This window comes from Lathamus discolor, chromosome 2 (assembly GCF_037157495.1).
Source record: "Lathamus discolor isolate bLatDis1 chromosome 2, bLatDis1.hap1, whole genome shotgun sequence".
Lineage (NCBI taxonomy): Eukaryota > Metazoa > Chordata > Aves > Psittaciformes > Psittacidae > Lathamus > Lathamus discolor.
The window spans coordinates 92,873,004-92,890,929 of record NC_088885.1 but is presented as its reverse complement, the minus strand read 5'-3'; the positions used below and the strand labels follow the sequence as shown (position 1 = coordinate 92,890,929).

Sequence of the window (17,926 nt, the reverse complement as noted above, 5' to 3'; positions counted from 1 at the left end):
AAAAACTGTATCTTGAATTTTAAACATTTCCAGCTCCTATTAAGATTATAGCATTATATTTATATTGAAACCATGAAACAATCACAACAGCCTTTCTGTGGTGAAGGAGAAGAGCGGATGGGAAGAATGCTTTATGTTTGAGAGCAGGGAACTAGTCCTTTAAAGCATCATTCCTTAGATTAGACTTTCCAGATGGATCATTAGTAGGGGCTAGAAATTAGGACAAATTACTTTCATATATTTGCTTCAGTTTCTTTGTATTACTGAGAGGTCTTCAAACTGGGCCAGAGTCAGATAAAACATCTCTCTCCTCTGAGATGGCTAATAATAGCAGGTTCAGGGATTTGTTTCTGAAGCTCACCCCCAGCCACCAGAAAAAGCATTCTTTAAACTATTTTCTCATTCTCAGCTAAATGTATGATCATATTAAAGGTGTTTTCCTTTCTTCTTTACATTCCAATCAAACAGAATGTAGAATTCAGCTGCAGTTTCAGAATGGAAAGTTTTATTTGATTGATCATACCATCTCATATTAACTATAAGGTCAGTTCCTTTCAGAAAAAAACAACCTAGAATTAAGTCTGGAACCCCACTAATTTCTGGGTCCAATTGCTTTTTCCTTTCAAGCTACTTCTTCTGTAATGGTGTACTGGGTAGTTTGTGGGCAGGCATGGTCTGCTTCCATTTTGGATCACAAAATCTCAGGTTTTTTGTGTAAAGAAAATTTTTGGCATTACCATTAAATAGCAATACATGTTTTTTTTTAAAAAGTAGATTGTACCATTGCAAAACAGAAAGGCCTGGTTTCCCAGGCAGTCAGCGTCCTGGAAACATTTGCTCTGATTCAGCTTGACCAAGTCCCTTGAATTCAGGCTCAAGTTATTTTGTTGCATTTATCCTTTTCAAGTTGTCTTCAGAAGTGACTGACAGCCCATGCTTTCCAGTGCTCAGAGACCCAGTGTCACTTTCTAAGCTCATACTCTCACATTGTCCCCTGAAATCCAGTCTGGAGGACTGGATTAAAGATATTGAAAGAATATGTCCCACAGTAAACTTCTCATACAATTGGACTGACAGTGATTTTTATTTCCTGCATTTCATTTCTCTTGCTGTGATGTGTAGAGTTATAGTGCAGTTTTGTCTGATGAAAAAGATTTAAGATACTGAACACTCTTTCAATGAAAATATAAGTGTAAAGGAAAAAATATGATGGATCCTTAATGCATTTGTTAAGCTAGCCCATCCGCTGACAAGTGCTTAGGAACAGGCTTTAACTTTTACGTGTATGAACAGTCCTCTTTATTTCCCATGGGACTCTTTATGGGCACAAAACAAAGCACATAAGCATGTGCAGTCTAGAGTCCCTAAGTACACACTGTGCTTTTTTTATAATATCCATTTCAATACAAAAGTGTTAGTTTTGTCACCAGGAGGCTTCTTATTTCCTCCCTCTATTAGAATAGAAATAAGTAACAAGATTTAAGAGACTAAAATGCTTATTGATTTGTAGTATATACCAAGGTCTGTGTGGCTGAAAAGATTTCTTGAAAATCAGTCTTCATGTCATACTATGTTTTGCACCCTTGGCAGAATATTACTTTCAGCAGTAAAGTATTGCATTGAAAAAAGTTCTCTTTGGCACACAAAATAGACAACAAATATTTCTAAGGCATCTACTTTTATATGAAAATGGCATAAGTTTTGCTCCAACCGTAAAGAAATTACTGCTGTCAACTTCACATAATTCTTTAAAAAACCTTTACCAAGCTCCTCATAATAATCTCATCCAAAAAAAAGACAGTTGTAATATTTTACATATGACTTTTTTCCTAGGTATTCACTATAAAAGTAAATAAATACTTCCAAATTTTCACATGCTTTTGATGTTTGATTTTGATGTTTGATATTGGAGGGTATCAACGAAACTTTTGCATCAAGTTTGATCTTGTAAAGATAAAGTCAGCAGCATTCTACATTTAATGTCCCACAAACCAGTCCATGTCCTAAATTCTAGCATGGACTACAAATTTTATTTAATTCTACACTAAGCTGTGAATAGTATAAAAGCAGGTTAGTTGAAACATGGTTTTAGAAATACTAGGTTTTTCATGAATAGATGTCTAACCATATAACGCACACATCTTCTTCCACTGTGGCAACTGCCTTGGTGTGTGGAAGAGACAGCAAGAAACTTAACTGCAAGGAATCCCTGGATAGACTGATGAAACCCCTAAAAGGCATGCACAGCTTTCAGATGAAAGGATGCATCACCTTCTCTGCCACAAATCTCCAAAGACTCCCAGACACATGTGACCTGCAGGAAATGCCGAGTTGTTGTTAGGACTCATCCCATAAATAAGCATGGGGAAATTGTAAGCTCTTCATCATTTCCTTCAGGCCTGCTATATCTCTTCCATTTCTCTGAGCTGTACTGCCAGAATTTCACAACAGATGGGAGAAGAGATTTTTTGGATATATGGTCTGTAACCCTAATGCTGGATGTCAGCACTCTTGACAGGGTTAAATTTATTGAGCACTCAAAGACACTCTGTACATGTAACAGTTGTCTTGATTTTGATAGGAATAAATTAGCCAGACCTGGACACTGTCACGCATAATACTGTTATATTTCTGGACTACTTTTATCTATAAGCCTTCTATTTTTACTTGTATGTTTTTAAGATGAGGTTACATATACACCGGATGATCTGAATAGCAACAAAGGACAAGTCAAATTCAGGTACAGTTAAAATATTCTCTCTTAATTACTCCTTTGGTGTGATTATAACCAATGTAAATGGTGTTGTATTAAGGAGCTACCAGAGAGTTTATAAACAGCTTTGTGCTAAACAAGGGATTGAATGGCAGCTTAAACTTTGAGCTCTATTGCTTTGACAGGATGAGTTCGGGCAATGGTGCACAGCAGTCACCCACGCAAAGAGGCAAGCCCTGTGCTCTCATCCCATGCTCACTCCAAAGAGTGAGCCAATTTATTTGAACTATAGACATGAGAAAGGCTGGCTGGGATGGGTTCTTAATAGCTTTTACCTACCAAATGCTTTCTGTGGTTTTGTATCAGTAAATGATGCCAAATTTTTCCAGGGAAAGAAGGTTGCTCTCTATTTTATTTATTTTGAGAAATAAATCATTGTTTCTCTCTATGGACTTCTGCAGCACAGTGGTAATGAAGTTCATTCCTCTTACCTCTTTATAAGTATGCATACATGGTGCAGGAGAGGGGAAATGGGAAAAATAAGAAATAGGTTACCATTTTTTGTCATTATTTTGAAGTTTCCTTTTACTTCTTCAAATGTGCAAAGAAAACCTCTTGAAGTGGTGAGACATACTTTTGCATATAAGCTCTCAGAAGCAACACATAATACCCCAAACCCACAAACTTTTTAGCAGGCTATCTGAATTACTTCTTCACTTCATGCAAATTGTAGCTGAAATTAGAACTGACCTTCAGAGACAGCACCGCAAATGATAGTAAGCACATTTGCAATATGGTCTCTGGGTTTGTGTTTCCAAAGGAGCTTGTAAAATTCTTCACTTCCTTGCCTATGCTGTTTTGGTGGCCAGCGGAGCAGAGGTCATTTTGTTTGTTTTACCCCTCTCATGTCTTTGCTTTGCCAGGCATGTGTCTGTAAGACACATCACGGCTCTTTAAAAACAAATTATGTCATGTAGTAAAAAGATTACTTTAAAGGATTGTGTCAAAAGCTATTTCTGTTCCCAGCTGTTAAAATTGTAGCACGACTTTGCTATTTTATTTGCCTTTAGAAAGCTGCTGATCTTATATTAGCAAGTGAGCCTAAGTTTACAGTTGGAACAACTGATGAAATACAGTGAAATCAGTAGTGACCATGTTAAAATAAATATTGTGCAGAAGAATAAATGTTACTATTTATGAAGCAGGAAAGGTCACAGGCTATAGAAAATAATGAGTGCATTTATCTGAACCACTGTATCACAGTCAAACCGAAAGCCCTCTGATCAGTGAGTCATCCCTTTGCAAATGTTTTTCTCTTACATCACTTACAATAGAAACTACTTGTATAGCCTCTGCCTTTGTTGTCAGTGTGAAAATCACTGAGGCATGGCTGGAGGACCTCGTCATATAGCTCATGCTCCTCTTTAATTCAAGTGGAGCCTTGTTTGATGATAAAACTATCGCAGCAGGGAACTATATTTAAAACTTGGTTACTCATTCATCTTATGGGTGTTTTTTGGAGTTGTTAGTGGGTCAAATAACTATACATATTTCCTTCAAGTTCCCATTATACTTACTACTTACAATTGTAGTTGTTTTGCTCCAACTAACTCTCTTAATAGAACTGCAGTCTCTAACCCACTGTAAGCAATTCCCCCTTTATTCTGCCCTTGGACAGTTTCATGACAGAGTCTAATCTGAATTTCCAGATAGTAGCAGTAGGTTACAGCAGTGTTTGGCATTTGCTACTTGGAGCTACTGACTCCTAAAAAAAGGTTTGAAGAGAATCATCAGGAATCATACAGTTTTGTTGTAGCAAAATAACTGATTTTTTTTATTTGCATAAAGGCCAAATAGTCTACTCTTATCAGTTTAATTTGTTTCTGTACTTAGAACAGTCTTTCAGCAGTTAGGATATTTCAAAAATTCTTTCACTTTGCCACTTCCATTCAGGAAAGATATTACTATCTTTTATTTTATTTTCCCTTTTGAATAGATATGAAAACTTAAGATATATTTCAATAGCAAGCATATCAGTTTATACAGAATCCTATCATGCCAAAACATCTTTATGCACAAGCATCAGCAATGAGATCGGCTCTGCTTTGAAAACAGTTTTTGTTAGCTATTGAGCTTTACAGAGATAGTAATGTTAGCAGCGGAAGTGTTGGTGATTATGTCATATCTGTAATTCCACATTTATAAAAGTCCCATATGGAGTGGAAGGCAGGAAAGGAAGAACATGTGATGGCACTATACACTTGTTTATTTATAGAAATGGTAGTTAACCAAAAGTACCCAAGCTGTTCACATCAGCAAGCTAGCTCCACACAGGATCCACATGCATCTGAGCACTGAAAACTGCAGTTCCCAGTGGAACTAGGTACCCATTGGCATCTAAAATCCTTTTGTTCCTACACTTCCTAATAAAAATGGCAAAAGATCCATATGTGATCCTTCAAAATCAGTATGCATTCCCCCACCATCCTGAAGATTTCAGAGCCATTAGATGCCACTCTTACTACATGTTTAATCCAGAAATGTTGGCATTGATCCTTTACTAGGAAAGTAGGAAATAACGTTTTGACTTCTTTCTCTAACTAAAGCAATTTTAAAAGGTTGCTTAGGTACCTGGCCACCCTGGGGAATGTGTCTCGCTGTGCTTGGAATAATTAGGAAGGAAAGCACTTGACTGCAGTGCCAGGACCTGGAGAATAAATTTTCTTCCTTTTTACTCTAGAAAGGAAAAAGTCAGTCTAAGGATCTGAAGTACAGATGTAAGAGTTTAAAACAGCAGTAAAGCACTCATCCCTTGGCCCACACTGTACAGAAAAGCAATAGGAATATTCATAGCAGATTAAAGACAACCAAGCCTCTATTATGCATGAACAAAAGAAACAGCCAGTGACAAATAACATCGAGAACATCCCCATTCCAAACTACTTAACACAAGAAATTTCAGAGGCTGTTATCCCTTCCTCCTATTTCCTCTCCCTGCCCTCCCACTGCTTCTCATTACCCAACAGACTTCGAAATTCCACAGGCATTTACCCAGCACAGAGCGAGGGCAGCCGAAGCCCATCTAAGGACAGGCTGTGACAAAAGTGTCTTTTCCTTCTCTCTGAACACGTTTTCCTATACTTCCCTTGCAAAGACACCAGGGTCACCAAAAACCCCATTACGAAGCGACTCATAGAGAGGAAAACTGATCACTATTGTCTGGGCAGTTTTGTACTGCCCCAAAATCTAACATTTGAGAAACCATTATGAACTTGAGAAATGGTTTTGCAACAAAGAGGAAAAAAATCAGGAGGCTGTATTTCTTCTTAAAACCGGCCAGTATTTTTTAAAAGGTATAATAACCCCCCCAAACAATAGCTTTGTGACAAGGAATATGTAGTATTCCAATATTAAATGGGACACTGTGGCTGAGAACTTTGCTAACTTTGCTAGAAAGGCAGAATTATAAATCTGTTAATGATTTTAACACTGATATTTCCTAATCTGGGAGAGCATGACTCTGCAGGCTTTATGCTCTCTTTTAATTCTTATCTATCTGTGTGTGTAATCCAGGGAATGCTGATAGCCTTTTCAGACCTTCAGATAATTTCTCATGAAAGCCAAGATAAGTATGAACAGCATGAAATGCCAGATACAACATGGTGTTTAAAAGCCTAGAGTGGGACTTGGACTGAATTTCAGTCTCCTGCATTATAACCCTTAGTGTTTACAAAAGCTACAATAAGAGAGTTTAGGGGCACCTTATTTTAGTTATACACAGCATATGTTCCTTGGGTTGGACCCCTGCAGACACTGACATTTGCACCAACAGGGCTGTGAAACCACAGCTCAGGAAATACCTGGTGCTGATTAGAATCCAGAAATAAGGGACATAAATACTACCTGTGTTCAAGAACACACTTCCAGGAAATAAATCCCAAGTGAACAGCTGTGCCTCTTGGAGCACCTGAAGCAGAGATGTGAGACTTAATAGGTACCTGCGTAGGGAGCGCTTCTCACTGGCAACAGCATCTCTCTGCTGAAGATGTTGACCAAGCACTCCCAATTCAATGTGTTGACAGTTCTCCAGCACAAGAACTGGAAAACTTTTCCTGCATACTCTGTTGAAGCTGGCCAAGAGCTGCGTGTAGGAGTCCTTATTTTACTCCAGAGCTGAGCATCTGTAAATTCAATGCTACAACATCCAGCTTTTATGTCCTCTGACACATTGCTTTTTGTGCATGTCACAACAAATAGAGACAGACATATACAAGATATGTGTGGAAGGTTCATTGGAAGAAAACCTCTCCAGCTGCTTTACATCCTTAATACCTGGAGCACAAGACCTCATAGTTACTGAAAGTTACTGAAAGTTTATAGTTAAATTTAGAATTTCTTCTCCTCCCTCCAAAACAGGGCCTCATTAGTATTTTCACTGTATAGATTTTTAAAATATCAGTCTGGAAATCAATTAGTCTAGTCAAGCTGTTGCCTTCCCTAGACTCCAGACCTAATTCTTTATGTCTTTTACCCTTAGGTACATTATAAGCCCGTGTGCTACTGGACTGAATTGTGCTGAACAGGAAAATGCTGAGGCATTTGCACATTTCATTAACAACCTCTTTAAAGAAGTTATAGCTAAGGTTTTATTTTTTTGCGTTAATTGTGACCTTCAGAAAGAAGCTGCTTTATTACTAATCTTCTGAAACATACGGTTTCCTTGTCAAGCGGTGGGGAGTGGGTAGGAAGAAGGATCTTTTTTTTATTTCTCCATTTTTGAGAGCATTAATGAACACTGCTGTATAATAACATGAGCAAAACAGAAGCCATTTGTTCCATTCATGTAGGATGCAGAAGCACTAATGTCATTAATTGGCCTATATGCCATCTGTTGGAAGGTGCTTTTGGTTTTCACGATGGTCAGAGCAGTATTACCAGCAGCACAGCAAGAATGGTAACCCACTTAAACACTCTGGGCAGAAATGCTTCACCAAAACTACAAGCATGGATTTGTTTTGCTTTTCTTTTTTGTAAAGAAAGTCTGATTGCAGTAGATGTGCGTGTAGCAACAAATGAGGAGACCGATTCAACCCCTCTTAAATAGAATGCTTTCATAGGAAGTCACACAGCAGCAAGACATGGTGTTCTTACAGAAGCCAGCCTAGGTTTGGCATACATTACAGTGTAAATCAGAACAGTAAAATAGCCTTTGGTTGTTTTCCTTTAGGGGACATCTCAAGTCTCATCATTAAGGTTTGTTGGTTGTCTGCTAAATTCAGAGCAGTATTTCTCAAGGAACCATGAAAGTGACGTGTTAAGTTTAAAGACTTCCAACTTATTCATATACATGTGAATCAGGAAACCAAAAAAGAGAAAGCACTTACTCAATACAGGAGACTAATGATAATGTATTGCAGCATCTGATATTCTGAACTGACTTAAATACCGCACTTTTGAGAGTGTGAATGGTGCTATTTTACTTATTCTGGCCCGCAGCACAGTGTCTGTTCTAAAGCTTGTATGCTCGCCCCTCACTTTAAAGCTGAGCTCGTACTTCACTTTAAAGCTGACACAGCCTGTACAAAATTAAAATGGACAGCCTGATCAACAACATTCCCCACCCACATAATGCAAATCAATCAACCAGAATGACTAGAAAAGTGCCCAACACTCCCTGAAGGCTCAATTCTGTATCTTTCAAGCTGCAATTAAAGCAGCTTTCTTCAATGTTCCATCTCAAATTCAGATGACACAGAACTTAAAATGGGTTCCTGTTATACTTTAGGGAGTGGCAATTTTGAAAGAAACAAAGTATGCTTTACAGAAAATTAGCATAGTACCATGTTGTTTCTCTTATGCAGCTGTATTAAATAAATATACTGTGTTCATTTAAATAGGATCAATCTAAATATGCTTTTCATGGTTAATTGCTAAATGTAAAACATTTGCAAATTTAGACAAACCAAAAATTATCTGACACTTCTTTCCTATGAATCATATTTTTTAGATTTAAAAAGATATATCCTGAAGTAGGGAAAATACTGTTACAGGTGAGTGCAAGAACAATATGTGACTTACAACAATATCTCTCCCTCTCTCACAATTTACAATAATTATATATTGCCACTCAAAGAGGAAATCACTGAGTGGCCACAAGGAGGAGTAAAGGAAGACCAAGCCAAAAAGGTAATTTGAGACGTATAATTGTCGGTGACAGAAAGACCAATATTCATGTAAATACATGTTCGCCATACTACTGATAGGATAATCAAAGTACAGATAAAAATGATCACTTAATTTTCTATAAAGTGTATGCCCAGGGTACTTTCCCAGCAACATATTTTAATCTACAGTGTTCTGCCTAAATCTAGATGGTTGAGTTGATTTCACTCTTTCCCTCAGAAATGCATTTTTACAGTCTGGTACATTTTCACTGTTTAGGACTTTGTGCAGTGTTGCAGGTACACCAAGTGTCAGTTTTTTCATGTACCCTTTCACTCTGTTTAACCCATATTTCATGATGCATATTTCAAGTATCAGCACATAACATTACTTGCTTCATACATGCTTGTAAATAAATACAGGCACTTTTGACAATCTCAGCCAAGGTGTGGGAGGAGGATAATGTCCATGAAGACTGTGCAAGCACTTAAATTACTTTGGCCAGACAAGTTGATGCCTAACTGCTGAGCAATGTTCATTGCCTGTGTGTATACTTTACCCTGTACCCTCTTAAACTGGCATTTTGTGATAGTGTGAACATACCATAAGCCCCTTAGGGTTTTTTTTTTTTTTTTGAAAGTTCAGTGTTGGTTTATGTTTTTAAAAGACTGAGACTTCAAAATACATCTCAGGAACTTGTGATAAGGATGGCTGTTAGAACTTCAGTGTCTCTGGAAGTGCAGGGAAGCTTATCCTGTGCATGCATACGCAGATTTATCTGTAAGTAGAGTGACCACGTCTACAGCTCAGACTGCCAAACATTTTCCTTATAAAGATCCAGTTTCAGTTACAACTGTGCCAGGATTTAATTATTTGGGATGAAGTTTCCCATCATGAGCTTCTGCCTCAAGCAGTTTAAGCACAACTTAGCCTTTTCAAGAAAAACAGTTAGGATAAAGAATTGCTAACTAAAAAAAATGCACAAAACCCCTCCTTGTAACTATCTGTTGAGACGTTTTAGCATGTCCAAGATTCTGACAACAAGGAGTCTTTTGCTGACCTGAATGAAATCCTCTTAAATTTGGCTGATTAACTTCTGAGAATCTGTGTGTGTGCACATACATACATAGATACATATACACACACACATACACACAGAGTATATATTTTACTCAGTAGAGGCTTCCTGGTCTTGACAACACAAGCCTGAATTATTTTTCCTCCACAAAGTCATACAGGCTACAGACATGGAACGACAGAGGCCTTAGGTAGTCTTTTCCTTTACACCTCTCTAATAAAGGGGTCAATCCTTAGGTACAGGAAGTTTACTAAAGCTGCACTTAAAACATGGGAATGAAAGAGGTTCTGCCATTTGCCTAGGTAGCTTGGTTTATGCCTAAAATGATTTGTTCTAATGTGTAGTTGCAGTCTTTGTTTTGAATGAAGCTGTTTGCACTTCTGCCACAGGGGATGTTGTACATGGCTGAAGACAGCTGTCATCCTAAAACAGTTATTCATACTTCTTTCCTCTAGGTTGTCCAAAACTGGATATTAAGTGTAACAGAATCATTTTCTACCTCTCTTAAAATATGGTCTGTGCTTTACCTCCATCTAAGTCACAGCCCAGCAGTGGTCAGGACATTTTCCTGCTAATCTTTCTCTGGCTACTAATCCTGAAAACAGAAAGCCAGTCTAAGCTATGAAATCAGACTATGGTTTCATGAACTCAGTAAGGGGTAGCATAAGCTGGCTATTCTGCTCAAATAAGCAGCCTTCTCCCTCAACTTCTTAGAGTGCTACAGTTTTCCTCATATCACTACAGGTTAACCTAACTGGAGAATTTATCTGTATTAAAAGTAACACAGCTCACAGTTTTTTTTTTCCTTATCTAGTTTTATTGAATACCTATTCCCTGTCTGGGTAGCTGTACAAACTGCTGTCAGAGATGTTTGCTACTGTCACAGCACTTCTGGGTGATGCTGAGGAAGTTACTCCAGCAGCACTTTTCCCCCTCTGATCAGTAACTGAAGTGCTTTCCTTTTCTGAGTAAACTGAACAGAGATTCAGGTTGTGACTTTTTTATTTAAAGAAGTGCTCAGAGATGTGAATAAACACATTCAGGAACTGTGAGTAGAAAAACTGTGTTCTACAGTTCTTCAGCTGGATACTTAACAGGATGAGAGCAGCCATCCAGTTTCTTGGTGTCAACATGCGCAGTGAAGGCAGCTGTTGAGACATGCAGTAAATGGGAGACAATCCTGCAAAAAAAAATAGTGTTTATGTAATTAGAGAAAATAAGAATGTACCTTTGCTACAAAAGGAGAAATTAACAGAGACAATCTTTATCCTGTTTTATTTTTTTGTGGGGTTTTTTTTTGTTTTTTTTTGGTGCTTTTTTTTTTCTTGGGGGGGTGAAGGGGAAGAGGTGGTTTTTTTTTTTCTTTTTACTTACAGGCTGTTGTTTTAATGGGATTACTTTTTTGTCCACATTTCTGGTTGTGGATAGGAAAATGACTTAAAGATAATGAACTTGTATTTACCCAGGTTAGCACATTTTTAACATATAGGTGATGTGTGGAAACATTCACATACAGGAATGTTTTTGAAACATCACTATTTTGTTATTAACAGATATTTCATTTGGTGGGAGAGAGCATGTACAGGTGGGAGAAATTCACTCGCACTCCTATGGTATCCTGTATGTGGCAATCGTAGCTATTATATTCCTTCTTCTTTTCCCTGCTCTTCATCAGTAGAGGATTCCCTGTCTTTCCATACAACCAAGGAATTTGAGAAGGTGCTTTCCAACAACAGAATTTCGGAGCTGTAAATAATAGTGTAATAAGAAAGCTGTTGTTTGTTCCCATTAAATCTGCAACTCTCCACCAACAAAGCAGGGGATACTCTTCTTTGCTGGTATGACTGATACCAGTCAGTACTTGATACAACAAGCAGTGTTTTTAACGCATGGGAATACTGGGATTACGTACTTACTTTAAGGTCCAACAGTATAATTTCTCATGTTGGAATGAAAGAGCTGTGTGCTACACAGCTTTGGTCCTACTGGAAACATAGGAATTGTACAATTAAATCAAATTCCTAATACAGTCACATCTCACCTCTGAAACTCATCAGACCCTTACTAAGATTACTTGGAATGTGTTTGCTATTATGTCACTAAATTAATGCTCCTATAGACTTACATGGGACTATGTGGAGGGCAAAATGCAGTAACTTTCAATCTGGGGAGAAGCATTGTGGCCCTTGGCCATGTGTTGATAATTTCATTTATCTGTTATGCACTCATTACTGCATTCCCTCTAAAGGAAGAGGTGTTGACTATCGCTTACAAAGTACTTTGTTTGGAAAATGCAAAGTATCAGTGGAAAGGTAGTATAACTGCTTTCCATGGCAAAGTGTTAGAGGGCTCTAATCCTCACTCATTAAGCAGGAGAGGTTCTGGTGGAAACACACACACCTAATGGTCTGATCTGGGCCGGCAATGTCAGTGCCCTTCTACAAACTATCACTCCAGAGGTGAATGTTCTCACACTCTGGAAGAATGTTACAGAGTGAACAAATGAACTTCTTCCTACCTTGAGTCTCAGAACAATTAACTAGAATGAAGCCAGCTGACTGAATATTTCATTAGAATTTAAATGTGTGGAAGATCAAGTCTATGTACGTTTTATAAATGAAGAGGGATTAGATTATTAGATGGCTTCCTCTATCAAGTCTTTTGGATTGGTCCCTGGCAGTGTTCAAGGCCAGGTTGGACAGAGCCTTGGGTGGCATGGTTTAGTGTGAGGTGTCCCTGCCCATGGCAGGGGAGTTGGAATTAGATGATCTTAAGGTCCTTTCCAATCCTAACTATTCTGTGATTCTATGATTGATCTACTCTTCAGGGTAGGTATCAATGAACATGTTTATGAGGGTAAAACAGAACTGTCCAGAGGACCTCTTGGGAAATCTGAAAACTCCTGTCAATCAGCCATGCTGAGCAGCAGTGTGCATTGTCCCTGGTGGGAAAACATATAATACAGCTATGCTCCTCCTTCCAGTACTCTAATTTAGACAGGCAGTACTGCATAGACATATGCAAACTGGCTCCCATTCTTCTGCCTTCACTGCATCTGGCGTTGCTGCCTTCAAGTTATTTTGCCCAAACTAGCCAGCAAAGTGGTGTACCAAAGCATGGCTGATGAGATGAACAGTACAGAGAGCAAGCAGAACACAAGAGAAAAGTAGCATTTTGGAAAGCCACATTTCCACTGCAGGCATATTTATACTATGTAGGGCTGCACAGAAATCCCTAAATTGAGATTGGAAGGGGTCATTTTGGAATTTGAAACAATATAGCCATACCAAGGAATAGTCTGATATGCTTTTCCATTGTATGTCTCTGGTTTTCTCAGCATCTGCCTCTCGCTCACAAAGCTTGTGGCACAGCAGCTCACTCTCCCCCTGCTTCCACCCCTGCATTTGTGTTAACAGAGACGCCCGAGGGCAGGGGCCGAAGAAGATCAGGAACACAGCACCCAAGTTTCACACATTTTTTTTGAGAGTTTCTGGTGTATGCTTTAACCTGGGCTGTTTCGCCGATTTCATTTACAATTGCATTAGCACAAGTGTGCCACAAGGGCAGGAACAAGCATCTGGAAATTTCTTTGCCACTGGAGAAAACATACAACCAGTTGCTGGGCCATTGAGGTATTCTGCTTCAGCTAATTAGCTCCGCTGAACGGCTCAGGTAATTAGCATGGGTGTAGAGTTGCTCTGACACAGTTATATGGCTTCCAACACCTGAGCTAACCTCTGCACGGTGCTGCAGGATGCCCTGTAGAACTAGGGAAGCAAGAGGACAGGAAGCATGGCACACCTCCCTCTGCCACCTCCCTTCAGGAGAAACGAGCGGATAGGGTGTGCTACAAACTCGTTCTTTGACGATACTTGGCATCTCTGCATTTGCCTCTTTACTAACCCAGGCGTTAATGCAAGCACACAGCAGGTTCCGTGTTTCCTCACGCAGCCTGTCAGCTGGCCGAGCCTCAAGCGGCTGAGGCAGGCCCCGCCAATCCCGTGCGAATCACCTCAGAGTGGGCTCGCTGTAACTAACTTCCAACTGCCCCGCAGCCAGGAGGCACATCCCGCACATCCCGCACATCCCGCACATCCCGCACATCCGCACACCGCGCTGCGGGAGCACGAACCCGGCACAAGCCCGAGCCGCGGACAGCCGCCCGCCAGGCAGCCCCCGCCCGTGCGCATGCGCGGCAGCCGCGGGGCAAGGATAGAGGGTGTGAAGGAGCACTACCCCCACCCCGCCTCTCCCACTCCCCCTCCCGGAAGCGGCGGAAAGTGCCGAAAGCTTCCGAGTACAGCCGAAGAGGGGAGGTACGGCCGGGGCCGGGCAGTCGCTCCCTCCGCTAGGGGGCAGGCAAGGGCGGGTGGGCGCGCTCCTCGCCGCGCCGCGCCGCCCCTCCCCTCCCCTCCCGCCCCGCCCAGCCGAAGCGCAGGAGCCGGCGGCCGCGGGCGCGGGGTGGTCTCCGCGGGCGCGCTGTCCGCACCTGCTCGGCTCGGTCCGCTCCGCGCGGTGGCGGCCGCGGCGGCCTTTTGCGCCCCCTGGGGGAGCGGGGCGGCGGTGGCGCGGCAGGTACGGGGCGAGGCGGCGGCGGTGAGCGGCGCGGGGCGCGGAAGCGGGGAAGGGGAAAGTTGGCGGGGCAGCGGCCGGCCCTGTGCCTCTCTCCTCCTCGGCCGGCCGGCGGAGTGCCCGGCGGCAGGGGCGAGGGCTGCTCAGGGCGGCTGGCGGGGCTGGCGCAGGAGGCCAGCGGGAAGGTGAGCGGCGGAGCCGGGCTGGTTGTCAGCCTGGCAGCCCGCTGTGCTGTGCCTTGCCGTGCAGTGCCGTGCCGTGCCGGCGGGGAGCGGGCGGCTTGGGGCGCTCCGGGGCGCGGCGCTGCCCAGCCCCGCGGGGTCCCTCCTTTTTCCGTCGCCCTCCGCGCCTCGCGTTTCCTGCCCCTACGGCGGGGCAGGTGGGCGCCGTCGGGTCCCCAGTAGAGGGACGATGGGGGGAGTTCCCGTCCCGTCCCCGCTGCGCTTGCCTCTTACTGCAGGGCTGGTTTGTCTCCTTCCTCCATGCGACCTTTCCTGCCTCCGACTCGCTGGCGAAGCACCTCTCCCCAGAGGTTTTTTCCAGCCCGTCCGCGCTCTGAGCGCCTGGGGCGGGTTTAGGAGGGTAGCTCTGCGGGCGCAGGGCGGCCCTGCCCGTGCTCCTCTCCGCACGGCCGGGCGGCACGGGTCTGCCAAGGTATCGGAACTCAAATCCCGGACGTAAGTAGTCTGTGGTGCCGTATCAGCAGGTACCGCACCCCAAAGGCTGCCGGGTCTCTGCTGTGGTTACTTTCAGAGTTTTGGGTGCCGAGTTACAGTGTGGAGATACAAAGATCTCCAGTATATCATATATCCATACCTATAAAATTTAACCTAACGTATTTATAATGTATTTATAATACATACATATATATGAAGTGTGAGAACAAGTTACCTTACTGGTATTGTGAAGCAGATGCAACAGCAGTAAAAGATACTACTTTGAATATAAAATTCCCATTAATCTACAGCATTTCTCACTTCCTCTCATTACTGAGATTATCTGAAGTAATTAGCCTCTCCTTCTGTTGCTCCTTGCCTTTCTCTCTTTCGAAGATGTAGAGATTTGTTTGTGTTTTCCCTGCTAGGGTAGTTGCTTCCCTCGTGGCTGTACAGATTGTCGTCCAAACTGATCGCTACTGCTCTAATACCTGTGTAACAGAAATTGGAACAGATTAGTGCTTTGGTAATATTAACTACTGGTGCTACTCTGATCATCTAAAACTGTCTTGGTTTTGGTAGAAATATCTGTATCACTGAAGTACTAATTGTGCACAGTATTGCATAGAGAAGCTATTTATAGAAAGGGAATTTAGACGTGTAGAATACTTAGGTTTGGAGGGAAGTTGCATTTTCACTTTTATAAATTTTGTCTGAAACTAGTCTATAGAAGAAACAAATTGTCCTTATTACCTGGGTGGCTTAGATCATAAAGGAAACCGTTAACAAACAGGAATTGTGGGGAAGAAAGGTCTGCTTAGTTACCATATCTGGAAAAGCCTGCTAATGAAATACAAATACTACATTTTTATGATGCCAACATTATCTGGGACTGTCTTGTGGCACAAATGCCTTGACGGGTTGGTGACAAATATCTAATACATCTTTGGTCTTTAAGAAAAAATACAATATTCCACATATTTCAATGTACACTTAAGAGCTCGTTTGAAGCACCATCTTGCGTTGATAAGATCTATTTGCTTTCATTAAACACTCTTAATATTGCTGGCAGTAGATTCCTGGAAAAACTCCTAATACTTGTCATCTCTCTCGGTGATTTAACAAGGGTTTCTTATGTGCCTCTTATCACCTTTTTGCACGTTCTTAGACTAGAACAGTTAGTTCGTGATTTCAGGGCAGAAGTTTTGGGTAATATCACAGTGATGTGTTGTACTGTACAATACTTAACTTGTTACCCTGTGCCTCCAAAATACTTCTAGCACAAACCAAGACTGTAATAAGACTATCATTAAGTGAACTTTCTAATTTAATAGCATACCGAGAAAGCTCTGTAATTGCTTCTTAATTAATCAGTTTGTGTTATTGGTGTGATATGCTTAATGCAGAAGATGATCATGCAAAAGCTAGTGTGGTAGTAACATCAGCTTCTTGCGTATGTCCATGACTTGTCATGTGATAAATCATGTTTTTATCCAGTCCAGTGGTCTAAAATAGTAACTAATTTCTAGTTCTAGGTCTTGGGTGGTGTTTTTTTAATAGTCATTATAGCAGAGACATAGTGATAGTATTATAGCAGAGACAGTGTCCATACATTTCTAAGCTGTGACCTACTTTTTGTACTGATGGGTAAATGATAGCTTTACATAGGCACTAAAAGCGTAACCTTACATAGGTGCAACACTAGGAGTGTTATGTACTGAAGTCACTGATGTTAAGTTCTCTAAGATGGACTAAATGCAAGTACAGTGAGCAGTTCTTCTATTTTGTTCCTTTGTGTGTTTGCAAATAATTCTTGCTGTGCTGGCATCTATACATAGGGCTACTTGTTCATTACAAATTGACCAGTCAAAAGTAAACTTAAGATTAATAGTGATGAGGACTATTGATACAGTATATTATTTCTAGCACAGTAAGTGTGCGTTGTGAGTTTTGTAGGACCTTGTGGCATGTCTTTTTGAGTGAGAAACAATTCCATAACTTCTATTTGAGTATGCTAAACAAAAATGATTTTTCTCCTTGTGTTAGTTGGTGTTAGTTTGTAATATTGATTTCTCTTATCTTCTGACTACCTGTGTGTAGCAGTGCAATGTATGCTATGTTCTATGATAAGTGTATGAAGTTAGTCAACAAGGAAGATTTGGCACAATATTGATGAGCACTAGCGCACCCATTTTGCAGGTGTCTGCCTTGTGATGAGTATCCATAACTGATGTTTCAGTCCTTGGTGGGAACATGGGATACCTTGGGCTAGTACACAGGATGGCTTTCACTTGAGTAGGAAGCTACCCACATCAATCAACAGGTGATTCTGGGCTGAGGTTGTCTCTTACTCTCACAGGAAAGGCAGGGTTTAGGCTACTTGGTTCAGGCTACATGGAAATGTCAGTATCATCCAGTAACAGTCTGCCTGCAGTTTTGTTTTAGATTTGGAGGCTTTTCATGAACTATATTGTTTTCTTGTTATCCAGGCCTAAAAGTCAGAAGGTATGTATGATCTTACCTCATGGCAAGTGTGAATGAATGGGAGGTAAGTTATTCTTCTGTCAGGGTGTCTACTGAGGGGAAAGAGCAGGCACAGAGGCAGTTGGAGTGGAGTAACAGATGTGCTGCAAGTTCCATCCTGACTTACCTTGAGATAATTTATTCTAATCTCCCCATAGCCTAAGATACCATTGCCTTCATATCAGCATGTACTGAACCTGAGTTCTTATTTCTATTATTAGC

At 41.2% G+C, this 17,926-nt stretch overlaps 1 protein-coding gene across 3 annotated transcripts in view; it reads left to right on the top strand.

Moving 5' to 3' along the window:
- Positions 1–14,392: 14,392 nt before the first annotated feature.
- PTPN3 (protein tyrosine phosphatase non-receptor type 3) overlaps positions 14,393–17,926 on the top strand; it is a 111,071-nt gene continuing 107,537 nt past the window's right edge. The window contains exon 1 of one of the 3 annotated variants that reach the window (XM_065667754.1): positions 14,393–14,528. The gene's annotated coding sequence lies outside the window, so the exon portion shown is untranslated. Of the gene's footprint in view, positions 14,529–14,668; positions 14,711–17,926 lie in introns of those variants that run through there. The other 2 variants (XM_065667753.1, XM_065667752.1) reach the window with 2 other exon arrangements.